Below are 25095 nucleotides of genomic sequence, written 5' to 3' on the forward strand. Positions count from 1 at the left end.
AAATAGACTGGACCAGAAAAGAAATACCTCCCGACACATAATAATCAGAACAACAGATGCTCTAAATAAAGATAGAATACTAAAAGCAGTAAGAGAAAAAGGCCAAGTAACATATAAAGGCAAGCCTATCAGAATTACACCAGATTTTTCACCAGAGACTATGAAAGCCAGAAGATCCTGGACGTATGTTATACAGACACTAAAAGAACACAAATTCCAGCCCAGGCTACTATACCCAGCCAAACTCTCAATTAACATAGATGGAGAAACCAAAGTATTCCACGACAAAACCAAATTCACACATTATCTCTCCACGAATCCAACCCTTCAAAGGATAATAACAGAAAAAAACCAATACAAGGACAGGAACCATGCCCTAGAAACAACAAGAAGGTAATCCCTCAACAAACCTAAAAGAAGACAGCCACAAGAACAGAATGACAACTTTAACAACAAAAATAACAGGAAACAACAATTACTTTTCCTTAATATCTCTTAATATCAATGGACTCAACTCCCCGATAAAAAGACATAGACTAACAAACTGGCTACACAAACAAGACCCAACATTTTGCTGCTTACAGGAAACTCATCTCAGAGAAAAAGATAGACACTACCTCAGAATGAAAGGCTGGAAAACAATTTTCCAAGCAAATGGTATGAAGAAACAAGCTGGAGTAGCCATTCTAATATCTGATAAGATTGACTTCCAACCCAAAGTCATTAAAAAAGACAGGGAGGGACACTTCATACTCATCAAAGGTAAAATCCTCCATGAGGAACTATCAATCCTGAATATCTAGGGTTGCAGATCCCTTTAGCTCCTTGGGTACTTTCTCTAGCTTCTCCATTGGGAGCCCTGTGATCCATCCAATAGCTAACTGTGAGCATCCACTTATGTGTTTGCTAGGCCCCAGCATAGTCTCACAAGACACAGCTATATCTGGGTCCTTTCAGCAAAATCTTGCTAGTGTAGGCAATGGTGTCAGCGTTTGGAAGCTGATTATGGGATGGATCCCCGGATATGGCAGTCCCTAGATGGTCCATCCTTTGTCACAGCTCCAAACTTTGTCTCTGTAACTCCTTCCATGGGTGTCTTGTTCCCAATTCTAAGAAGGGGCACAGTGTCTACACTTTGGTCTTCATTCTTCTTGAGTTTCATGCGTTTAGCAAATTGTATCTTATATCTTGGATATCCTACGTGTCTGGGCTAATATCCACTTATCAGTGAGTACATATTGTGTGAGTTTTTTTGTGATTATATTAACTCACTCATGATGATGCCCTCCAGGTCCATCCATTTGCCTAGGAATTTCATAAATTCATTCTTTTTAATAGCTGAGTTGTACTCCATTGTGTAAATGTACCACATTTTCTGTATCCATTCTTCTGTTGAGGGGCATCTGGGTTTTTTCCAGCTTCTGGCTATTATAAATAAGGCTGCTCTGTACATAGTGGAGCATGTGTCCATCTTACCAGTTGTGACATCTTCTGGATATATGCCCAGGAGAGGTATTGCTGGGTCCTCCGGTAGTACTATGTCCAATTTTCTGAGGATCCGCCTGACTGATTTCCAGAGTGGTTGTACAAGCTTTCAATTCCACCAACAATGGAGGAGTGTTCCTCTTTCTCCACATTTACAGCACTGCAAAATTCTGTTTTCCTCCTGTAACAGAAATATGAGGCTCAGTGAAATGTAAGCAGTTAATCATATTTTGTTCCTAGTGAGAATGTGAGTCATAGTTCAACCCAAGGCCTATCTGATTGCAAAGGCACCATTCTATGCTGCAGGCTCCAGAGAAGAACCTCATCCAATTTCTTGTGGTTTAAGTATAAATTTAATCTTTGCCTCTGGGCTCACACTGAGTCCTTTTTTTCTTGCAAAAAATATCTAATAAAATCGACTTCCGACCCAAAGTCATCAAAAAAGACAAGGAGGGGCACTTCATACTGATCAAAGGTAAAATCCTCCAAGAGGAACTCTCAATTCTGAATATCTATGCTCCAAATGCAAGGGCAGCCACATTCATTAAAGAAACTTTAGTAAAGCTCAAAGCACACATTGCACCTCACACAATAATAGTGGGAGTCTTCAACACACCACTTTCACCAATGGACAGATCATGGAAACAGAAACTAAACAGGAACACAGTGAAACTCACAGAAGTTATGAATCAAATGGATCTGACAGATATCTACAGAACATTTTATCCTAAAACGAAAGGATATACCTTCTTCTCAGCACCTCATGGTACCTTCTTCAAAATTGACCATATAATTGGTCACAAAACAGGCCTCAACAGATACAAAAATATTGAAATTGTCCCATGCATCCTATCAGATCACCATGGACTAAGGCTGATCTTCAATAACAAAATAAATAATAGAAAGCCAACCTTCACGTGGAAACTGAACAACACTCTTCTCAATAATACTTTGGTCAAGGAAGGAATAAAGAAAGAAATTAAGGACTTTTTAGAGTTTAATGAAAATGAAGCCACAACATACCCAAACTTATGGGACACAATGAAAGCATTTCTAAGAGGAAAACTCATAGCTCTGAGTGCCTCCAAAAAGAAGCTAGAGAGAGCACACTTTAGCAGCTTGACAACACACCTAAAATCTCTAGGAAAAAAGGAAGCAAATTTACCCAAGAGGAGTAGATGGTAGGAAATAATTCAAGTTCTTCACAAACTATTCCACAAAATAGAAACAGAAGGTACCCTACCCAACTCATTCTATGAAGCCACAATTACTCTGATACCTAAACCATAAAAAGACACAACAAAGATAGAGAACTTCAGACCAATTTCCCTTATGAATATCAATGCAAAAATCCTTTTTTATTAGGTATTTTCCTCATTTATATTTCCAATGCTATCCCAAAAGTCCCCCATACCCACTCCCCCCCCTCCCCTACCCATTCACTCCCCCTTTTTGGCCCTGGAGTTCCCCTGTACTGGGGCAGCATATAAAGTTTGCAAGTCCAATGGGCCTCTCTTTCCAGTGATGGCCGACTAGGCCATATTTTGATATATATGCAGCTAGAGACAAGAGCTCTGGCGTACTGGTTAGTTCATATTGTTGTTCCACCTATAGGGTTACAGTTTCCTTTAGTTCCTTGGGTGCTTTCTCTACCTCCTCCATTGGGGGCCCTGTGATCCATCCAATAGCTGACTGTGAGCTTCCACTTCTGTGTTTGATAGGCCCCAGCATAGTCTCACAAGAGACAGCTATATCTGGGTCCTTTCAGCAAAATCTTTCTAGTGTATGCAATGGTGTCAGCATTTGGAAGCTGATTATGGGGTAGATCCCTGGATATGGCAGTCTCTCTAGATGGTCCATCCTTTCGTCACAGCTCCAAACTTTGTCTCTGTAACTCCTTCCATGGGTGTCTTGTTCCCAATTCTAAGAAGGGGCACAGTGTCCACACTTTGGTCTTCATTCTTCTTGAGTTTCATGCTTTTAGCAAATTGTATCTTATATCATGTGTATCCTAAGTTTCTGGGCTAATATCCACTTATCAGTGATTACATATATTGTGAGTTCCTTTGGGATTGGGTTACCTCACTCAGGATGATGCCCTCCAGGTCCATCCATTTGCCTAGGAATTTCATAAATTCATTCTTTTTAATAGCTGACTAGTACTCCATTGTGTAAATGTACCACATTTTCTGTATCCATTCCTATGTTGAGGGGCATCTGGGTTCTTTCCAGCTTTTTGCTATTATAAATAAGGTTGCTTTGAACATAATGAAGCATGTGTCCTTCTTACCGGTTGTGACATCTTCTGGATATATGCCCAGGAGAGGTGTTGCTGGATCCTCTGGTAATACTATGTCCAATTTTCTGAGGAACCACCAGACTGATTTCTAGAGTGGTTGTACAAGCTTGCAATCCCACCAACAATGGAGGAGTGTTCCTCTTTCTCCACATCCTCATAATAAAGTTTGTGCTAACCGAATCCAAGAACACACCAAAATAATCATCCATACTGACCAAGTAGGTTTCATCCCAGGGATGCAGGGATGGTTCAATATATGTAAATCCATCAACGTAATCCAGTATATAAACAAACTCAAAGACAAAAAACACATGATCATCTCGTTAGATGCGGAGAAAGCATTTGACAAAATCTAACACCCATTCATGATAAAAGTCTTGGAACGATCAGGAATTCAAGGCCCATAACCCAATCATGATATAGGCAATCTACAGCAAATCAGTAGCCAACATCAAAGTAAATGGTGAGAAGCTGGAAGCAATCCCACTAAAATCAGGGACTAAACAAGGCTGCCCACTTTCTCCCTACCTATTCAACATTGTACTTGAAGTCCTAACCAGAGCAATTAGACAACAACACTCCCTTATAAGGACGCTTGGTATTTAATTTACCTTTTGTGTGGATAATCGAACACAATATCCTCATCTTCTGATCCTTTACTATATTACATCTACACACACCTTATTCTCAAATAAAGTACTCTTCATAGATTCGTAGGATTGGGCACATACCTTGTCCAGCTTCCATTCACCTTATTATAACAAACGCTAGATTTCCATGGTCATACTGAATTGGACCAATGTCTTTGCTATCTTCGTTCTGTTTATGATTTCCTGTTTTTGTGCCACCCTTAGGTATTGATGTTGCTTCAATTCTTGCACTTATCATTAACTTTTAAATCTGCCTGTAAACGTCTGAGAGCCTACTACTTTGCACTCTGAAAGTAAGAATGAATTTTCAGCAAATTCCTATTCATCTTTAAGAACTTTTAAGCTATGAAGTATCCTGTTGTCTGATTAAACATTATTGAGGTTTTTTTTTTAATTAGGATGCTTTAGGACGAGATTATTATTTAACTAGTAGATTTAATAAAGCAGATTGTTGTCTATCATGTGGGTAGAATCACTGAATCAGATGCATGTCTGAATAGAACAAAAGACTGACCTATTCCTTTGTAAGAAGAGATTGCTCTTATGTGCCTGCCATTACTCTGGAACATGAATTTCCTCCCTGCCTTTGTACTGAAATTAATATACTATTTTTACTATTTTTCCTGTGTGTTGATTGTGCTGCTCTTCAGATGATGCCCTTCAGAAGACAAGACACTAGACCTTTTTGATCTTCCAAAATCATACTTGAACTGTAAACATAACTTCATCTTCCTAGCCCAAATATTTTAGATTTTATCTGCTTTTATAATTACATAAACTAGTTTAGCAATGTCTATGCATAAGAGAGATACAGAGAGAGATAGAGAGAGAGAGAGACAGAGAGAGAGAGAGAGAGAGAGAGTGATATAGAGAGATAGAGAGAGACAGAGAGAGACAGAGAGAGGAGGGAGAGAAGTATGAGTGATAGAGAGGACCACTGACAGTGTTTTATTTCATTGGTGTGTTATCAATCCAAATTCCAACATCCTGGATTTTCAGTTTCATGATCTATTCTTTAGTGTCTTTTTCATCCTCCACTTTGATATTTATTTTCCCATAGTTATATCTAATGTTGCTGTTATCAACCCTACATATTCTTAGTGTCAATCATGGCATATGTCCACCAGTTCATTCCTGCTATCATTATTTATGCATAAACCTATTCTACCCCATGGGGATCCACTAATGTTTCTCACCTCTCCTTATCCCAATTCTTCCCTCATTTCTCTATACTTTGACCTTTCTGCCCAAAATTTGTTACCCAGTTACTTCATCTTACTATCAAGTCTTTTGCTTCTCTCTTGTTAATAATAGTTATACCATAAAATCCTAAGGCTGTTTAACTCAAACATAGCTACAGTAAATCAAAAATCTTTGTAATTGTTCTCAGTTAAAATCCAAGATCACTAACATCATGTGAGTTCTTAAGGCTGTCTGGCAATTGTACCAAAATTCTAGTTCTCTTTCCATTGTTTCACCTACTTTTACTTTTCCAAACTCAAATATCAGTATGATGGCACACATTTGCAGTTCCAGTACTGAAGAAACATAGACAGGGAGATTATTTTGAGTTCATGTTCAGCCTAGCCTACACAGTGAAATATCTCAACGAGGAAGGAGATTTTTCTCAAAAGCAAATCAATAAACCAATGAAACATAGATACACACACATGCACACACACACACACATGCACACACACATGCACATGCACACACACACACACACACACACACACACAAGCAAACAAACAAATAAACAAATAAAAGCAGACCAGCAAACACAAAGCTTATATGTCTACTCGCTCACTTTCAATTTGTGTGAGCAAACTGGATTAGGAAGAGATTTCTCTCTAGCTCACAGCACCCCATCTGCTGTCAGTTGACTTCTATGGAGAATCCCTCCCACTTCTGCTGAAACCACTGTGTTCTATTCTATCTGCCATCCCAGCTCTAGATTTCCCTCCTGATAGTCATCTTTTGCTCATATGTGATTAATTTTCTATTTGCTTTGGATATTTCTTAGAATTCTAACCTGCTCTTTCTTCCATCCTAATGAAATGCAATACCAATATCATTAATGATTTCATATCCTTCTCTACTTTTGCTCTATTCATTTTTCTAGTTGACATGAAAAATTCCTAGAAAGAGTAGTCTACAACTGCTCCCTTCAGTTCTTCCTCATCCTTTAGAAGGAAACTTTAAATATTAATTAGTTATTCTAAACAGCTTAGAAAAGCACTTAACCTCAGTAATTAAAAATATGAATATTTAGATAAAATGGAGGATAATTAAATATGAGACTCTTAGGGTGTGCTCTATGCAACCTCACAAATGTCCTCACAAGAGGAGGAGATTTCTGAAACAGACAGGGACACATAACCACTATCCTATGTACTGTGTTTGACTTCTGGTTAAAGGGAAATGGGTGTAACACTTTCCTGAGAAATACTTGAGGGTGATAGAGTGATATATCTAAAAGTAAAATTAAATCAAAATAAAGGACACTCCTTGCCAGGATTGTCATTAATGATAATTTAGGTCTTTGTTTCAGAATCTCTGATCTTGGACTGACCAAAGACTCTGGGGGTCATGTGTATAATGTTACAGTCTCCTGCCTCTTGTTTTGCAATTGAGTAAAGTTTTGTAAGAATAAAATGCCTAAAATCATGGCAACTCTCTTGTGACTATGATACAAAAGCCTGTATTATTGATGTTTGAGTTTATACAGGATAGAATTCTATGACTTTTCTTTCGTCTTCTCTATAACACTTTGACACAACTGCCTCAAACATACTTAAAATTATATTTTGATAAAAATAAAAATAGTTTTGTAATGAATTTGATTAGTGAGTATCACTTTATATTTGTTTTCCAAGACACTCCCATATTAATCATTCATTTCCACATGTACTTACAAATTCCTTTAATTCCTATACTTAAAATTATACAGGTTAGGTTACAAGTTTAAGGATGTGAGCATTTCAAATTTTGCCACTTATAATTAGCAGCTGTAACCAAACATGAGTGGGATGGATAGTATAGACCAAGACTAAAACAAACAAAAATATTCTCTGGGTTTGATTAAGGTCACAACTTATCTCTGGATTATTAACAAACTATACTTTAATTGCTGCCATTTTTCTATAGTTGCTAAGACATCATGACTGTATGAAAGCTCCCTTGTATTTGAACTAAGAGTCTACTCACTTGTGGTCATTACTTAATGCTTTTTTTTTTTTTTTTTTTTGCAGAGTTGCAGGAAAAACATACTTTTATTTATTTTAGGCCAGTGGTTCTCAACTTGTATATCATGTCCCCTTTGGGGTTGGTCACATTCTAAATATTTATATTAAAAATCATAAAAGTAGCAAAATTTGAATGGTTGAGAGGCACTATTCTAGAGATTCCTAGATAAAATGCAACTTCTAACCTCATGTGGACTTAGGACATCCTGTCTACTGACAGACAGACATACTGCCATGACAGTAGGGTGGTTATAAATAAATTAATCTTACTGAATATTAGATAGTGCTATGAAGAAGGCATTGTCATTTTTTGTGTATGTTTCCCTATTTCTTGATTTTTGCATTCTGTTCCAGTCATTCACCAGTGTAATTCTTCATCAGCTTTACACTTGTTGATTTGTTCTTAAAATGTATATAACTGTATTAAAATGAGTCCTAAAATGTATATAACTGTATTACAATGAGTCCCATTTTCTTTTTGCCAATTTTGACTAGCCATTGTTCTTTGCAAACCCCAGATTATCTTTGTTAAGTTCTAAAATATACATTTTACAATAGTAAAATTCCTCCATTTATTTTTTCCATCTTTAAATAAGAGTACTTTATATAAGAGGACCCATGTGTTTACTTATTTTTGTGTGCTAGAAAACTGTTAATCATCCACTTTTTATATTGGTGGTTATTTTCGAATGACAATATAATTTTTGATCATTTTAAGATGAAAGAATGTAGTATCACTGTCTAACAAAACATCCCCATGCTCCCTCTGGCAACGTTGCATGTTCTCACATAACCTAAATGGGTAAGAAGTACATGAAGTTTGGCCTAAGTGTTAGGGGAATCTCCCAATATCATCCTAGGAAGATAGCAAAGTACAGGCCTTTAAAGGACCTGTGTGAAACATTTTGTATGTCAATCTAACTTGCAGAAGACTGCCAGATGGCAATGTCTTCTTTTCACTTGAGTTTTTTGTGTGTAGGGAAACATGGGACATTCTACTTTGTCTTTCAGGAACAGATAAACAAAAATATTAAACTACATAACTGAAAGTGATTACACTCCTCAGCAACCAAGAAGTCTGCTGCAATGTTACCTTTCATTCAGTCCATTTAGTTCTGTATTGTATCATATGTCAAGTGATGTGTGAAGGTCACTTCTTACTGTCTTCCTTTTGCTGTCTCAGCAATTTGCTGCCTGAATCTATCTGTGTTCATTTTCTCCTTACCCCCTCCCCCCCAAAAAAGTCACTCTATGTTAACTTTTAACAAAAGTTGAGATTCAAGAACAGAGAGTGTAAACAATACCCAAAACAACCAATCAAATTTCCTTCCAAGATACCTGAACATTAGTTTGTTTATGAAAGTTTCATATAGTTAGCAACATCAGTTAGACTCTTTGTTAGTGGATGTCTTTGCTAAGTTTGAAGACTCTCCACTATTACACTGGTGGCTCTTAGAGAAGGCAGTTAATTAGACAACTAGACACGTAGACATTAGCCATATTAACATGCTGGTTAGAATATTTTTAAAGTACAGAAAAAAATAACAAGACAATTCTTGTAAAGATCCTTGTTGTATATTCTTTTAGTTGTTTTTGTTAGATGTAATAATTATTATTATAATGATGTACATATAGAATTTTGCATATCTCCTTAAAAGTTAACATTCATTGAAATGCTTCATAAGCATTTTAATTACTGTATACATTTTCTTCAAGTGCTTACTTTTGCTTTTGTCTTAAATTCTCTCGGTTAAGTAAATTGAAGTTTTTTCTTTGCTTGCTTTTTTCATTAGCAACCAATTATTCTTCAACAAACATACTCAGCCCTTAGGATAGATTCTCCGCCGAGAAAGCCATTTTTTCTTTAGTCTCTCAATGCTTGCTGTCAAATTGCTTTTTAACAGGTCTGCAGATTGTCATTCCCACCAGCATCTGTAGTATCTTCTTTCTAACTCTCAGTATGCAAAACAAGTTTCAGAATCTCATAGTCAATTACATTAACTTTCTGGAATATTGAAGATACTTATGTGCACAAAAGCCTAGCAAATAAATGGATGCATTGGATAGTTTGTTAAAATCGAATAACACATTGAATATTAATATTAACTGAATATTCTGACTTTTTTCTAGTTGTTGTGTATTTTCACATTTCTGGATGTGAATGCATATTAACTGTCTATAATAGCACATGTATGCTGACATGGGATTGAGGTTCCATATGTTACCTTAAATTTTCAGCAGAGTTGTCTAAATGTACATTGTATGAATATGCATTATATTATTGATCATAGGAAGATATCTCAACTTTTGCATCATCTTGGCCTTGATTCGACCACTAAGGATTTATAGTAGACGAGTGTTTCTATCGTGATAGAAACTGAAATCCTTCAAGTAAAAAAGTGTTAGATTATGATTCATAGATAAGATAGAAATATATACTAAGCATTAGTTTTTCAAATACATTCTAGAGAGGGATAATATACTGAAGTATATTTGATATTTGTAGATCCAAAATTACACATATCTGGTTTACACTGTGTCAGCTCTGACACAGGTATAATGCACACAAATCCGATGCAGTACACAGACTTTTCTCTAGTTTCTATTATATATAGTGGTGCCACACTTTCTCTTCTCTAGAGAGAATGACATACTACTATTGACCTTACCCTTGATAGCCTGACTGAAGTGGTATTTATCAAATTCCTGCACTGTGACATTACTTCTTTCTTCATTCCCATATATATGCCCTTTGGAAGTAAATACTGAATACAGCCCATACTTAATGAGTAGAGAATTAAGTATAACCAACCTTTTCAACATTATAATTAACCACATTCTCAAGATCACTCATCATGGAACATCAGCTAGGGACAAAATTTATAACTTACATCTTGGCATGTGAAACTGCCGGACCCTAGCCTGCAAGAAAGGGATTTTATCCAAATCTCTTTCTTTTGTGCTTCCTTGCGTAATTTGTTCACAACCCACTCCCCAAATCAACACTTTATTCTTTCATCAGTTAGCCAGTATCTTTGGGACCATATATAAATTATGAGCAGTGCTTCTGAAACTTCAGCACACAGACTAATCTGGAGCCAGCTGATAGCATGTAGTCCCCTAGTTCTCAATCTACTCTGAAAACTTATTTCGTCAGCTGTTCTAGATCTGAGATACTTAAAACATGTTTTAGAGCTGGTATAAATATGTAGGAAGTTGTCAAAATAGTACAGAGGACTCCTAATTCTCATACACACATTATTTTAATATTATTACTAACATCTGATGTTTTCATAACACCTGGCACAACTAGGGAACTAATGCTGATACATTATTAATTAAAATAATTCATTTATTTAAAATACTATTTTTTAAAGATAATTTCCCTCCACAACTATTTTCTGAGTGCCACCTGGTTCCCATATTACATTCTAGTCTATGGTGGTATTTTACCTTATCTATCATGGTGACAGTCCTGAGGAGCATTGAAAACTCATCTAATTTTATACAAAACCTATTTAATAGAATTTTCTGATGTATTCATGATAATCTTCAAAGTAATGGAGTTTTGGAACAAAGACTACAGAGGTTAACAACTGGTCCCTTATAGTATTTTAACAACTTACTTTACATTGTTAATATTCATCTAGAGTGCTTGGCTCAGGTGATGTGTTTCAAGCTTTTCCACTGTCAAGTTACACATTTTTTATGCTTTAGTCTTTGGAAATGAAGCATATAGCTCCCTCTCCTTGAAATTTGTGTAAAATATATAGAATATAGTAGAATCTTCTTTAGGAGGTTAGTTCTATTCTTCTATATTTTTATTTATGTATTTAATTAATTATATAAATATAGACACACCATTTGTTATTTTGTACTTAAGGTTATCATATAATACTATTTTCAATATAGTGATTGTGACTGTCTCTGTCTCTCTGTCAGTCTCTCTCTCTCTCTCTCTCTCTCTCTCTCTCTCTCTCTCTCTCTCTCTCTCTCTCTCTCTCTCTGGTTTAAAGAACAATTTGTGACAATCAGTTCTCATTTGTTATATGGGGCTGAGATTTGAACGTAGGTCATCAGGTGTGCAAGCTCATATGTGTGCTATCTTACCAGTCAACTTCTGAATTTTGAGGCTGATTTAATTCTACTTTGGACAATTTATAGTGAATTAAGTTGATTCCTGCAACTTCTTATTTTCACCATTATGTTTTTATCTTTTCTCCAAACATTTTAGGCATTTTTACATTTTAAAGCATTATACTATGATTGAAACTCATCATGTATATTTCTAATCTCTATCTATCTATCTATCTATCTATCTATCTATCTATCTATCTATCTATCTTCACCATCAACATAACCACCACCATCATTATCATCATCATCATCATCTATCAATTATGTATGTGTTTATCTATTTATGTCTATCATTTATATACGTGTATATATAAACATGAAAATACAGATAGGTAGAATGATATAGATATATGAAAAGAATTAAACTGGTAATAAATTATATACAGTATCTGATGCAGGATAGAAGTATTATTTTTTCATTGTGTAGTCAAAGCAATACACAAAATAGTCACTATAGGCTACTTATGCCATTATTCGCAGTCCCCTAGGTTGTGATCACTCTAGTAGAACTATCCATGTATGGAGAAATTGTTGGCTCTATGTAATTGAAATGTCTAGGTTGAAGCAACTTCAACACACTAAAACTCATTGTATTTTATTTTTACTCTTAGTTGTGAATGTGCAAAATTGCTCATTAATTATAATTCACATTCCTTGAGTGTTTTCATGAATTTCTCTTTTATTGTTTGGTTTAATTCTTTCAATAAATTTGTTGATGAGTATAAGTCTTCTTATTGATTGAGAATTATAAACATGTATGTAATATATTTTGATCAAGCCCATCTCTCATCCCCCTTCCAATTTGTCTTCTATCACCACTATTAATCACTATTACTTCCTATTTTTGTGTTTTGTCTTCTTTAAGTTTTTATTCAACATTTTTATTGGGTATTTTCCATATTTATATTTCAAATGTTATCGTCTTTCTCAGTCTCTGCCCCCTAGAGACCCCTTATCACATCCCCAGTCCCCATACTTCTATGAGGCTGTTCATGTATACTCCTATTCCTGATTCCCTGCTCTCAAATTCTGCTACATTGGGGTATCAAGTCCTCACAGGATCAAGGACCTCTCCTCTCATTGATGCCCAAAAAGGCCATCCTCTGTTACATATGCTGCTGGAGCCATGGGTCCCTCCATGTGTACTTACTTGGTCGTGGTTTAGACCCTGGGAGCCTTGGGAGGTCTGGTTTGTTGATATTATTGTTCTATCTATGAGGTTGCAAACACCTTCAGCTGCTTCAGTTCTTTTTCTAATTCCTCCATTAGGGACCCTATAGGGGACCCCGTGCTCAGTCCAATGGTTGGCTGCAAGCATCCACCTCTGTATTTGTCAGGCTCTGTCAGATATATCAACAGATAGCTATATCATGCTCCTGTAAGGAAGCACTTCTTGGCATTCACAATAGTGTCTGGGTTTGGTGACTGTATATAAAATGGATCTACACATGGGGCAACCTTTGCATGGCCTTTCCTTCAGTCTCTGCTCCACACTTTGTGTCCATATTTGCTCTCATGAATAATTTGTTCCCCGTCTAAGAGGACCAAAATGCCTATAATTTGGTCTTTCTTCTTCTTGAGTTTCATGTGGTCTGTGAATTGCATCTTGGGTATTCCAAGCTTTTGGGCTAGTGTCCACATGATAACCTCGCTCAGGATGATATTTTCTAGTTCTATCCATTTGCCTAAGAATTTCACGAATTCATTGATTTTTAACAGCTCCATTGTGTAGTCCTACATTGGGTAAATGTACCACATTTTCTGTATCCATTCATCTGTTGAGGGACATGGGGGTTCATTCCAGCTCCTGACTATTATAAATAAGACTGCTAAGAACATAGTGGAACATGTGTCTTTGTTATATGTTAGAGAATATTTGGGTATATGTCCAGTAGTAGTATAGCTGGGTCCTCAGGTAATATTATGTCCAATTTTCCCAATCTGTTGGTTGCCATTTTGTCCTAATGACAGTGTTCTTTGCTTTACAAAAGCAATTGCAATTTTACGTGGTGCCATTTGTCTATTCTTGATCTTAGATCATAAACCATTGGCATTTTGTTCAGGAAAATTTCCCCTGTGCCCATGTGTTTGAGGCTCATCCCCGATTTATTCTCTATTAGTGTCAGTACATCTGGTTTTATGTGGAGATCCTTGATCCACTTGGATTTGACCTTTGCACAAGGAGATAAGAATGGAATGATTTTCATTTTTGACCTGCTAAAAGTCACTTGAACCAGCACCATTTGTTGAAAATGTTATCTTTTTGCCACTGGATGGTTTTGCCTCCTTTGTCAAATACCAAGTGACTATAGTTATTTGGGTTCATTTCTGGGTCTTCAATTCTATTCCACTGATCTACGTGCCTGTCACTGTACCAATACCATGCAGTTTTTATCACAATTGTTCTGTAATACAGCTTGAAGTCTGGGGTGGTGGTTCCCCTAAAAGTACTTCTATTGTTGAGAACAGTTTTTCCTATCCTGGGTTTTTTGTTATTCCAAATAAATTGGAGAATTGCTCTTTCTAACTCTATGAAGAATTGCATTGATATTTTGATGGGGATTACATTGATCTGTACATGGCTTTTGGCAAGATGGCCATCTTTATTATATTAATACTGCCAATCCACGGGCATGGGAGATCTTTCCAACTTTTGAGAACTTCTTCAATTTCTATCTTTGGAGACTTGAAGTTCATGTCATAGAGATCTTTCACTTGTTTTGTTAGAGTCACACCAAGGTATTTTACATTATTTGTGACTATTGTGAAGAGTTTTGTTTTCCTAATTTCTTTCTCAGCCTGTTAATCCTTTAAGTATAGGAAGGCTGCTGATTTGCTTGAGTTAATTTTATATTCAGCCACTTTGCTGAAGTTGCTTATCAGGATTAGGAATTCTTTGGTGGGATTTTTGTGATCATTTAACTATACTATCATATCATCTGTAAATAGTGATATTTTGGCATCTTCTTTTCCAATTTGTATTCATTTTACTTACATTTGTTGTATAATTACTCTGGCTAGAACTTCAAGTACTATATTGAATAGACAGGGAGAGAGTGGGCAGCCTTGTCTAGTCCCTGATTTTAGTTGGATTGCTTCAGGTTTCTCTTCATTTAGTTTGATGTTGGCTACTGGTTTCTGTATATTGCTTTTACTATGTTTAATTATGGGCCTTTAATTTCTGATATTTCCAAGACTTTTAATATAAAGGGATGTTGAATTTTGTCAAATGATTTTTCAACATCCTATGAAATGCTCTTGCAGTTTATTTCTTTGAGTTTTTTTATGTAGTAGATTATGGTGATGGATTTCTTCATATTGAACCATACCTGCATACCAGAAATGATGCCTACTTGATTATGGTAAATGATTATTTTGATGTGTCTTTCAATTCAGTTTGCAAGAATTTTATTGAGTATTTTCACATTAATCTTCCCAAGAGAAATTGGTCTGAAGTTCTCCTTCTTCATTGGGTCTTTGTGTGGTTTAGGTATGAGCACTAATTGTGGCCCTGAAGAAATAATTGGGTAGAGCACCTTCTGTTTCTATTTTGTAGAACAGTATGAAGAGTATTGGTATTAGGTCTTCTTTGGAGGTCTGATAGAATTCTGCACTAAACCCAAATGGGCCGGGGTCTTGTTTTTGTTAGGAGACTTTTAATGCTTCTATTTCTTTAGGGGATATGGGATTGCTCAGACCATATATCTGATCATGATTTAACTTTTTTTTATAATTAGGTATTTTCCTCAATTACATTTCCAATGCTATCCAAAAAGTCCCCAATACACTCCCCCCCCCCAGTCCCGCACCCACCCACCCCCACCCCTTGGCCCTGGCATTCCCCTGTACTGGGGCATATAAAGTTGGCAAGCCCAATGGGCATCTCTTTCCAGTGATGGCCAACTAGGCCATCTTTTGATACAAATGCAGCTAGAGTCAAGAGCTCTGGGGTACTGGTTAGTTCATAATAATGATCCACCTATGGGGTTGCAGTTCCCTTTAGCTCCTTGGGTACTTTCCCTATCTCCTCCATTGGAGGCCCTGTGATCCATCCAATAGGTGACTGTGAGCATCCCCTTCTGTGTTTGCTAGGCCCCGGCATTGTCTCACAAGAGACAGCTATATCTGGGTCCTTTCAGCAAAATCTTGCTACTGTATGCAATGGTGTCAGCATTTGGAAGCTGATTATGGGATCGATCCCTGGATATGGCAGTCTTTAGATGGTCCATCCTTTCTTCACAGCTCCAAACTTTATCTCTGTAACTCTTTCCATGGGTGTTTTGTTCCCAATTCCAAGAAGGGGCACAGTGTCCACACTTTGGTCTTCGTTCTCCTTGAGTTTCATGCGTTTAACAAATTGTATCTTATATCTTGGGTATCCTAAGTTTTGGGACGAATATCCACTTATCAGTGAGTACATATTGTGTGAGTTCCTTTGTGAATATGTTACCTCACTCAGGATGATGCCCCTCCAGGTCCATCCATTTGCCTAGGAATTTCATAAATTCATTCCTTTTAATAGCTGAGTAGTACTCCATTGTGTAAATGTACCACATTTTCTGTATCCATTCCTCTGTTGAGGGGCATCTGGGTTCTTTCCAGCTTCTGGCTATTATAAATAAGGCTGCTATGAACATAGTGGAGCATGTGTCCTTCTTACCGGTTGGAACATCTTCTGGATATATGCCCAGGAGAGGTATTGCTGGATCCTCTGGTAGTATTATGTCCAATTTTCTGAGGAACCGCCAAACTGATTTCCAGAGTGGTTGTACCAGCTTGCAATCCCACCAACAATGAAGGAGTGTTCCTCTTTCTCCACATCCTTGCCAGCATCTGCTGTCACCTGAATTTTTGATCTTAGCCATACTGACTGGTGTGAGGTGGAATCTCAGGGTTGTTTTGAGTTGCATTTCCCTGATGATTAAGGATGTTGAACATTTTTTCAGGTGCTTCTCTGCCATTCGGTATTCCTCAGGTGAGAATTCTTTGTTCAGTTCTGAGCCCCATTTTTTAACGGGGTTATTTGATTTTCCGGAGTCTACCTTCTTGAGTTCCTTATATATATTGGATATTAGTCCCCTATCTGATTTAGGGTAGGTAAAGATCCTTTCCCAATCTGTTGGTGGTCTTTTTGTCTTATTGACGGTGTCTTTTGCCTTGCAGAAACTTTGCAACTTTATGAGGTCCCATTTATCGATTCTTGATCTTACAGCGCAAGCCTTTGCTGTTCTATTCAGGAATTTTTCCCCTGTACCCATATCTTCGAGGCTTTTCCCTACTTTCTCCTCTATAAGTTTCAGTATCTCTGGTTTTATGTGGAGTTCCTTAATCCACTTAGATTTGACCTTGGTACAAGGAGATAGAAATGGATCAATTCGCATTCTTCTACATGATAACCGCCAGTTGTGCCAGCACCATTTGTTGAAAATGCTGTCTTTCTTCCACTGGATGGTTTTAGCTCACTTGTAGAAGATCAAGTGACTGTAGGTGTGTGGGTTCCTTTCTGGGTCTTCAATTCTATTCCATTGGTCTATTTGTCTGTCACTATACCAGTACCATGCAGTTTTTATCACAATTGCTCTGTAGTAGAGTTTTAGGTCCGGCATGGTGATTCCACCAGAGGTTCTTTTATCCTTGAGAAGAGTTTTTGCTATCCTAGGTTTTTTGTTATTCCAGATGAATTTGCAGATTGCACTTTCTAATTCGTTGAAGAATTGATTTGGAATTTTGATGGGGATTGCATTGAATCTGTAGATTGCTTTTGGCAAGATAGCCATTTTTACAATGTTGATCCTGCCAATCCATGAGCATGGGAGATCTTTCCATCTTCTGAGATCTTCTATAATTTCTTTCTTCAGGGACTTGATGTTCTTGTCATACAGATCTTTCACTTCCTTAGTTAGAGTCACGCCATGGTATTTTATATTATTTGTGACTATTGAGAAGGGTGTTGTTTCCCTAATTTCTTTCTCAGCCTGTTTATTCTTTGTGTAGAGAAAGGCCATTGATTTGTTTGAGTTAATTTTATATCCAGCTACTTCAAGGAAGCTGTTTATCAGGCTTAGGTGTTCTCTGGTGGAATTTTTAGGGTCACTTATATATACTATCATATCATCTGTAAAAAGTGATATTTTGACTTCATCTTTTCCAATTTGTATCCCTTTGATCTCCTTTTGTTGTCGAATTGCTCTGGCTAGGACTTCAAGTACAATGTTGAATAGGTATGGAGAAAGTGGACAGCCTTGTCTAGTCCCTGATTTTAGAGGGATTGCTTCAAGCTTCTCACCATTTACTTTGATGTTGGCTACTGGTTTGCTGTAGATTGCTTTTATCATGGTTAGGTATGGGCCTTGAATTCCTGATCTTTCCAAGACTTTTATCATGAATGGGTGTTGGATCTTGTCAAATGCTTTTTCCCCATCTAACGAGATGACCATGTGGTTTTTGTCTTTGAGTTTGTTTATATACTGGATTACGTTGATGGATTTCCGTATATTGAACCATCCCTGCATCCCTGGGATGAAACCTACTTGGTCAGGATGGATGATTGTTTTGATGTGTTCTTGGATTCAGTTAGCAAGAACTTTATTGAGGATTTTTGTTTCCTGTTATTTTTGATGTTAAAGTTGGCATTTTGTTCTTGTGGCTGTCTTCTTTTAGGTTTGTTGAGGGATTACCTTCTTGTTGTTTCTAGGGTGTGGTTCCTGTCCTTGTATTGGTTTTTTTCTGTTATTATCCTTTGAAGGGCTGGATTCGTGGAGAGATAATGTGTGAATTTGGTTTTGTCGTGGAATACTTTGGTTTCTCCATCTATGTTAATTGAGAGTTTGGCTGGGTATAGTAGCCTGGGCTGGAATTTGTGTTCTTTTAGTGTCTGTATAACATCCGTCCAGGATCTTCTGGCTTTCATAGTCTCTGGTGAAAAGTCTGGTGTAATTCTGATAGGCTTGCCTTTATATGTTACTTGGCCTTTTTCTCTTACTGCTTTTAGTATTCTATCTTTATTTAGAGCATTTGTTGTTCTGATTATTATGTGTCGGGAGGTATTTCTTTTCTGGTCCAGTCTATTTGGAGTTCTGTAGGCTTCTTGTATGTTCATGGGCATCTCTTTCTTTAGATTTGGGAAGTTTTCTTCTATAATTTTGTTGAAGATGTTTGCTGGTCCTTTGAGTTGAAAATCTTCATTCTCATCCACTCCTATTATCCGTAGGTTTGGTCTTCTCATTGTGTCCTGTATTTCTTGGATGTTTTGAGTTAGGATCTTTTTGCATTTTACATTTTCCTTGATTGTTGTGCCGATGTTCTCTATGGAATCTTCTGCACCTGAGATTCTCTCTTCCATCTCTTGTATTCTGTTGCTGATGCTCGTATCTATGGTTCCAGATTTCTTTCCTAGGGTTTCTATCTCCAGTGTTGCCTCATTTTGGGTTTTCTTTATTGTGTCTACTTCCCTTTTTAGGTCTAGTATGGTTTTGTTCATTTCCATCATCTGTTTGGATGTGTTTTCCTGTTTTTCATTAAGGACTTCTACCTGTTTGATTAGGTTATCCTGTTTTTCTTTAAGGATTTGTAACTCTTTAGCAGTGTTCTCCTGCAATTCTTTAAGGGATTTTTGTGCTTCCTCTTTAGTGTCTTCTGCCTGTTTAGCAGTGTTCTCCTGTATTTCTTTAAGTGTGTTATTAAAGTCCTTCTTGAAGTCCTCTACCATCATCATGAGATATGCTTTTAGATCCGTGTCTAGCTTTTCCGGTGTGTTGGGGTGCCCTGGACTGGGTGAAGTGGGGGTGCTGGGTTCTGATGATGGTGAGTGGTCTTGGTTTCTGTTAGTAAGATTATTATGTTTACCTTTCGCCATCTGGTAATCTCTGGGGTTAGTTGTTGTCGTTGTCACTGTTTAAAGATTGGAGCAGAAGCTGTGTTCCACTCACCAGCAGTCTCTAAATCCTGCGGCGGGGGTCGTGGGTAGCTGACGGTACCCCGGTGCTGGTCCAGCCGGAAGAGGCCTGTGGTCCTACTCAGGCCGGTTTTCTGCTTCCCTAACTAATGCAGTCTCTGGTCCCGCGCGCAATTGGATTGGAGCAGAAGCTGTGCTCCACTCACCTGAAGTCTTAAGATCCTGTGGCGGGTGTTGTGGGTAGCTGGTGAGTGTCAGCCGACCCTGCGCCCCAGCTGCCCAGGTGCTTTTCTGACCGGAAGAGGCTTGTGGCCCTATGTAGGCCAGATTTCTCTCTCCGCAACCAGAGCAGTCTCAGGTCCCGCGTGATTGGACTGGAGCAGAAGCTGTGTTCCACTCACCAGCAGTCCCAAAATCCTGTGGCGGGGGTTGTGGGTAGCTGGCGGGTGTCAGACAACCCTGCGCTCCAGCTACCCCAGCGCTGATCTTGCCGGATGAGGCCTGTGGCCCTACTCAGGCCGGTTTCTGCTTCCCTAACTAATGCAGTCTCCCATGTTAGGTTTCTTGATTTCTGTGGATTGTATCCTGGGAATTCTGTAAATACATCCTTACTTTTATATCACCTAATAAAGTTTTGCACAGATCACACCCCTATCCATAAGTGAGGCCTGACAGAATAAAAACAGTGCTCTTTCAACTATCACAAAAGAAATTTCTTCTGAAAATAGACATATGGATTCTAAAACTAATGTTTATAAAGAAATATTTAAAAAATCTTGGGAGAAATGGGAAATAGAGTAGTCAGTAAAATGGTTATTTTGTAAGAATTAGGACATGCATTTTATTCCAAAATACAGATTTTTTTTTTAAAAAGCCATGTGTAGTTGTATACCTTGTGATCTCAGGTCTAGGTAGGCAGAGATTGACACATCCTTAGCACTTTTCTATTTGACAAGTTCCAGGCCACTGAAAAACTCTTTTGAAAAGAAAATTGATTCATAGACACTAAAGAATAGTCCTCAAGATTGTCTTCTGTCACATATATACCAGCACATATATGTAAAGTTGGAGACACATGAAAATTCACATGTATGGCTAAGATCAAAAACTCAGGTGACATTCCTCTATTTCTGATGGGATTGCAAGCTGGTACAACCACAAATTAAAATGAGGACTTTCTTCTCTTTCCCAAATGGGACTGAGGCATCCTCACTTGGGCACTTCAACTTGTTGACTTTTATGAGTTCTGTAGACTGCATCTTGCGTATTTCGTACTTTGGGGAGGGGTGCTAACATACACTTATTAGTGAGTACATACCATGCATGTCCTTTTGGGTCTGAGTTACCTCACTCAGGATGATATTTTCTAGATCCATCCATTTGCCTGCAAAACTCAGGATGTCTTCGTTCTTAATAGCTAAGTAGTAGTCCATTGTATAAATGAACCACATTTTCTGTCCATTCTTCTGCCTTGGACATCTAGGTTGTTTCCAGATTTTGGCTATCACAAATAAGGCCACTATGAACATAGTGGAACACATGCCCCTGTGGTATGGTGGGGCATCTTTTGGGTATATTCCCAAGAGTGGTATTGCTGAGTCTTCTATTTCCAATTTTCTGAGGAATCTCCAGATTGATTTCCAGAGTGGTTGTGTAAGACCCCCCCCCAAACTGGGGAGACCTCTGCTCAAGTCCCAGGATGAGCTGGCCGGCAACCCAATGACTCAAGAGAAAATGACACCTGATGCAAACTGCAAGAGGTTTTATTGTCAGCTAGCTAAGGAGGAACTCCTTTGGCACTGCAGGGCAGGGGAGTTCGACCCTGAACAGTAACAGTAGGGGGCTTTTAACAGCTAGTGAAGGAATTGGGAGGAGTTGGGAGGAGTTTGGCTACAGCTCTTCTCTAGTGGGTGTCCTTGGCACAGGGAGCCAAGCAAGCGCCTGGCTAGGTCTCCCCACAATCATTGCATCTTTGGCTGTAAGGCACAGAAACAAAAAGGCTTTTTGCTGGCTATAGAGAACAAAGAGCTTCTTTCTGGCTGTATTTTTAGAGAACAGGGAAAACAAGCTTAAGAAACGTCCAGGGGCTTTACCTTTCAGGGAGAAATGCTTTAAAGTCAGGGTCTCACTGTTGTACTAGTTTGCCATCCCACCAGGAATGGAGGAGTGTTCCTCTTTCTCAACATCCTCTCCAACATGTGTTGTCCCCTGAGGTTTTGATCTTAGCCATTCTGATTGGTGTAAGGTGAAATCTCAGGGTTGTTTTTAATTGCATTTCTCTGATAACTAATGCCTTTAGGTGCTTCTGAGCCATTTGAGATTCCTCAGTTGTGAATTCTTTGTTTAGTTCTATACCCTAGTTTTTGTTTTTTGTTTTTTTTTTTTAAGATGTGTCAAGAAAACTTTAATTTTATACATGCCATATTCACCTGGAACTTTGCTTCCTTCATAAAATAACAGTGTCTTTCCAATCCTGGACCCATTCTACCTTCCTGACACTGAACCTGGTAGTAAGGTTGGTAAAAGTCCAAGAACCCAGGGAGACATGATCCAGGTTTATAGGTACACAAAAAGCATCTATATATACTGTCTGGGCAGAAGCCACATATAAATGCCAAACTGTTTTTCTGAGTCCATCATGCCCCTGGTCCAACAGTCTATTAGAATAGTCCACATTTCAATCTATGCACTCAGGGTCCCAGTCACTGTATATCTCTTTACTTCTAACCATATGGGAAGTGTCTGAAGTCACAGTCTCTGAGCACCCTGGATGATAGATGTGTCCCAAGCATGTCATTTAATCCTATTCAGAAGTCCTGTATCCATGTTTACTGCAAACAGGAACAAAGTCTCGCCCCCTGGCCATAGACACAGGTCTTGCCACAATTTTGGCAGACATTTGTTGCAAAAGATATGCTCTTAGGCTCTCTTTTGGCCCTCAGGGTATCCATGAGCTCCTGACAAAGTTGGACAAATCTTTCTCTGGAGACAATACCCAATGCATCATAGCACTCTGGAGGGACAGGGTATTGTTCCACATTCATCTTGCTCCAGTTGGCTGTGTGCTGTAAAAGGTCCTTCAAGATGGCATGGAGAAGTCATTGCTGTATAAGTTGATCTGGTTGAGCTGAGAGCATTGACTGAGTGCAGGTAAGAGGACAATGAGCTGGGAGTCCTTCATGCTACACCACTGAAAATCCAGAGACTCAAGAGTACCTGCCAGTTTTCCTAGGAGACCTCTCAGAGGCATAATATCAAAAGCAAATAATGTCACTCCTCTGATTTCCAGATTTTTTAACTTAAAAAGGTTGTGACAGCAGGAAAAGGAATCCAAGTCTGTCTGTGAAATTAGGCAGTGAGTGATGGAGAGGGTCTGCAAGGGCGTCCTCAGGCACCCTAGGATCTGATGCAGGTGGTCTCTGAGAAAATGGACATGTTTCATGAAGACATGTTGGAGACAGTTGAATTTGGAAAACTGAGAAATAATCTTTTTGATACACTTGACTTTTGTGGCCCTTGTTATATTCATAATAGGGGAGGTATTCTTGTGGAGTGGTGCCAGGAAGACTTTTTCAAGATTTTTCATCTGCCCAAAGTAGGGAGCAAAATGTGCCAGCCGCAACAGAGTCCAGTCGGTATACAGTTCTAATTCTGTAATGTGCTCTGGATGAAAAACATTCATGATTTCTCTGATAACTTCATCTGGTGCATCCCAGATCTTCATCTTTGTACAGCAGAAATTTATGGACCCCTTTCTCTGCTTGGCCCAATTCAAGAAATATGCTTTTTGTTCATTGAGTTGGGAACAGATTGCCAGATCAACTATGATCTTCAGACGCTGCCTCAGTGCATATCTGCGAGGGACCTTCACTACTTGCTTTTCATCCAAGGTCTCTGCATCAGAGTCACTGTCATTTGCATCGCCCCATTTTTCCCAGAAGACATGGTCCACGTTTCTCATGTCAAGAACCTGAAGTTTTGGCCTCCTGGGGTGAAATTTTCTTGTCAGTCTCATGTCTACTCCATCTAGCAGAGCTTGCAAGGTTTCCAGGTTATGAGTTTTTATCAATGGCCCCACAGGGAGACAGTGGAAAGGCCAGGCTGCCACGATTGCCTTTATGAGCTTGTTGAGTCTGCCAGCAAAGGCCTCTTGGAACAGTGGCGGGAAGACCACAGCTGGCAGCTCCTCCAGAGAGGATCTGGCCAAAGCCTCATTTCTCAGCAGTGTCTCCTTTGCTAGCTTCTGGAGTGTGAGTGGGGTCTGACCACTCATCTTCTCAGATCTTCAGGAAGAAGGCTCAGTCTGTAGTCCAACTGCCCAACAATGGTCAGCAGTAGATGAGAATGGAAGTCCAAGCAAGAATCTAGCAGTTGCTCAGTCCCACAGGCAGACAGAAGAGAGTCTTTCTTCTTCCACTTTTGTGTAAGTCTCCAGTAGAAGGTGTGGCCCAGATTAAAGGCGTGTACTACCACACCTAAATCTGGAACTTACATTGCCCCAGATGACCTTGAATTTATAGATCTCCTTGCTTTAGTCTCCTGAGATTCATAGCCACTATGCCTCAAGATCTCCATTCCAAGATCCAGGGCAGAATCTTGTATCTCCCAGCCTCAAGATCAGTATCACAGGTGAGCCTTCCAATTCTGGATTGCAGTTCATTCCAGTTATAGTCAAGTTGAAAACCAGGAATATCCACTACAGTGGGGGATTAGCCTTGAACACATTGGTAGAGGAGATAACTTTCTGAACAGAAACCATAGCTCAGGCAATAAGATCAAGAATTAATCTATACGCTAGGTTTTGATTGCACTGTTTTTGTTTTTGTTTTATTTTTTGTGATTAACTTCTTGAGTACTTTATATATTTTGGATATTAGCTGTCTATCAGATGTGAGATTAGTGAAGAATTTTTCCTAATCTGCAAGTTGCTGATTTGTCTTATTGACAATGTCCTTTGCCTTATAGAAGCTTTCCAGTTTCATGAGGTCCCATTTATCAATTGTTGATTTTAGAGTATGAGCCATTGGAGTTCTGTTTAGGAAATTACCTCCTGTGCCAATGAATGTAAGGCTGTTTTCCATTTTTTTCTATTAGATTCAGTGTATCTGATTTTATGTTGAAGTCCTTCATCCACTTGGACTTGAGCTTTGTACAGGTGACAAATATGGGTCTATTTTTGTTGTCCTACATACAGACAGCTAGTTAGACCAGCACAATTTATTCAATATGCTTTCTTTTTCCATCTAGAGAAAGTCTCAATTCTGAATATCTATGCCCCAAATGAAAGAGCACCCACATTCATAAAAGAAACTTAACTAAAGCTCAAAACACTCATTGAACCCTGCACAATAATAGAGGGAGATTGCAAAAAGTCACTATCACCAA

At 38.3% G+C, this 25095-nt stretch overlaps 1 pseudogene; it reads right to left on the bottom strand.

Annotated features, from left to right (window-relative positions):
• Positions 1–22538: 22538 nt before the first annotated feature.
• On the bottom strand, positions 22539–23983 carry LOC147004733 (PRAME family member 12 pseudogene; annotated as a pseudogene).
• Positions 23984–25095: the final 1112 nt, after the last annotated feature.

Source organism: Mus caroli, unplaced genomic scaffold (assembly GCF_978045245.1).
Source record: "Mus caroli unplaced genomic scaffold, Mus_caroli_1 scaffold_5, whole genome shotgun sequence".
NCBI classification, from domain to species: Eukaryota; Metazoa; Chordata; class Mammalia; order Rodentia; family Muridae; genus Mus; species Mus caroli.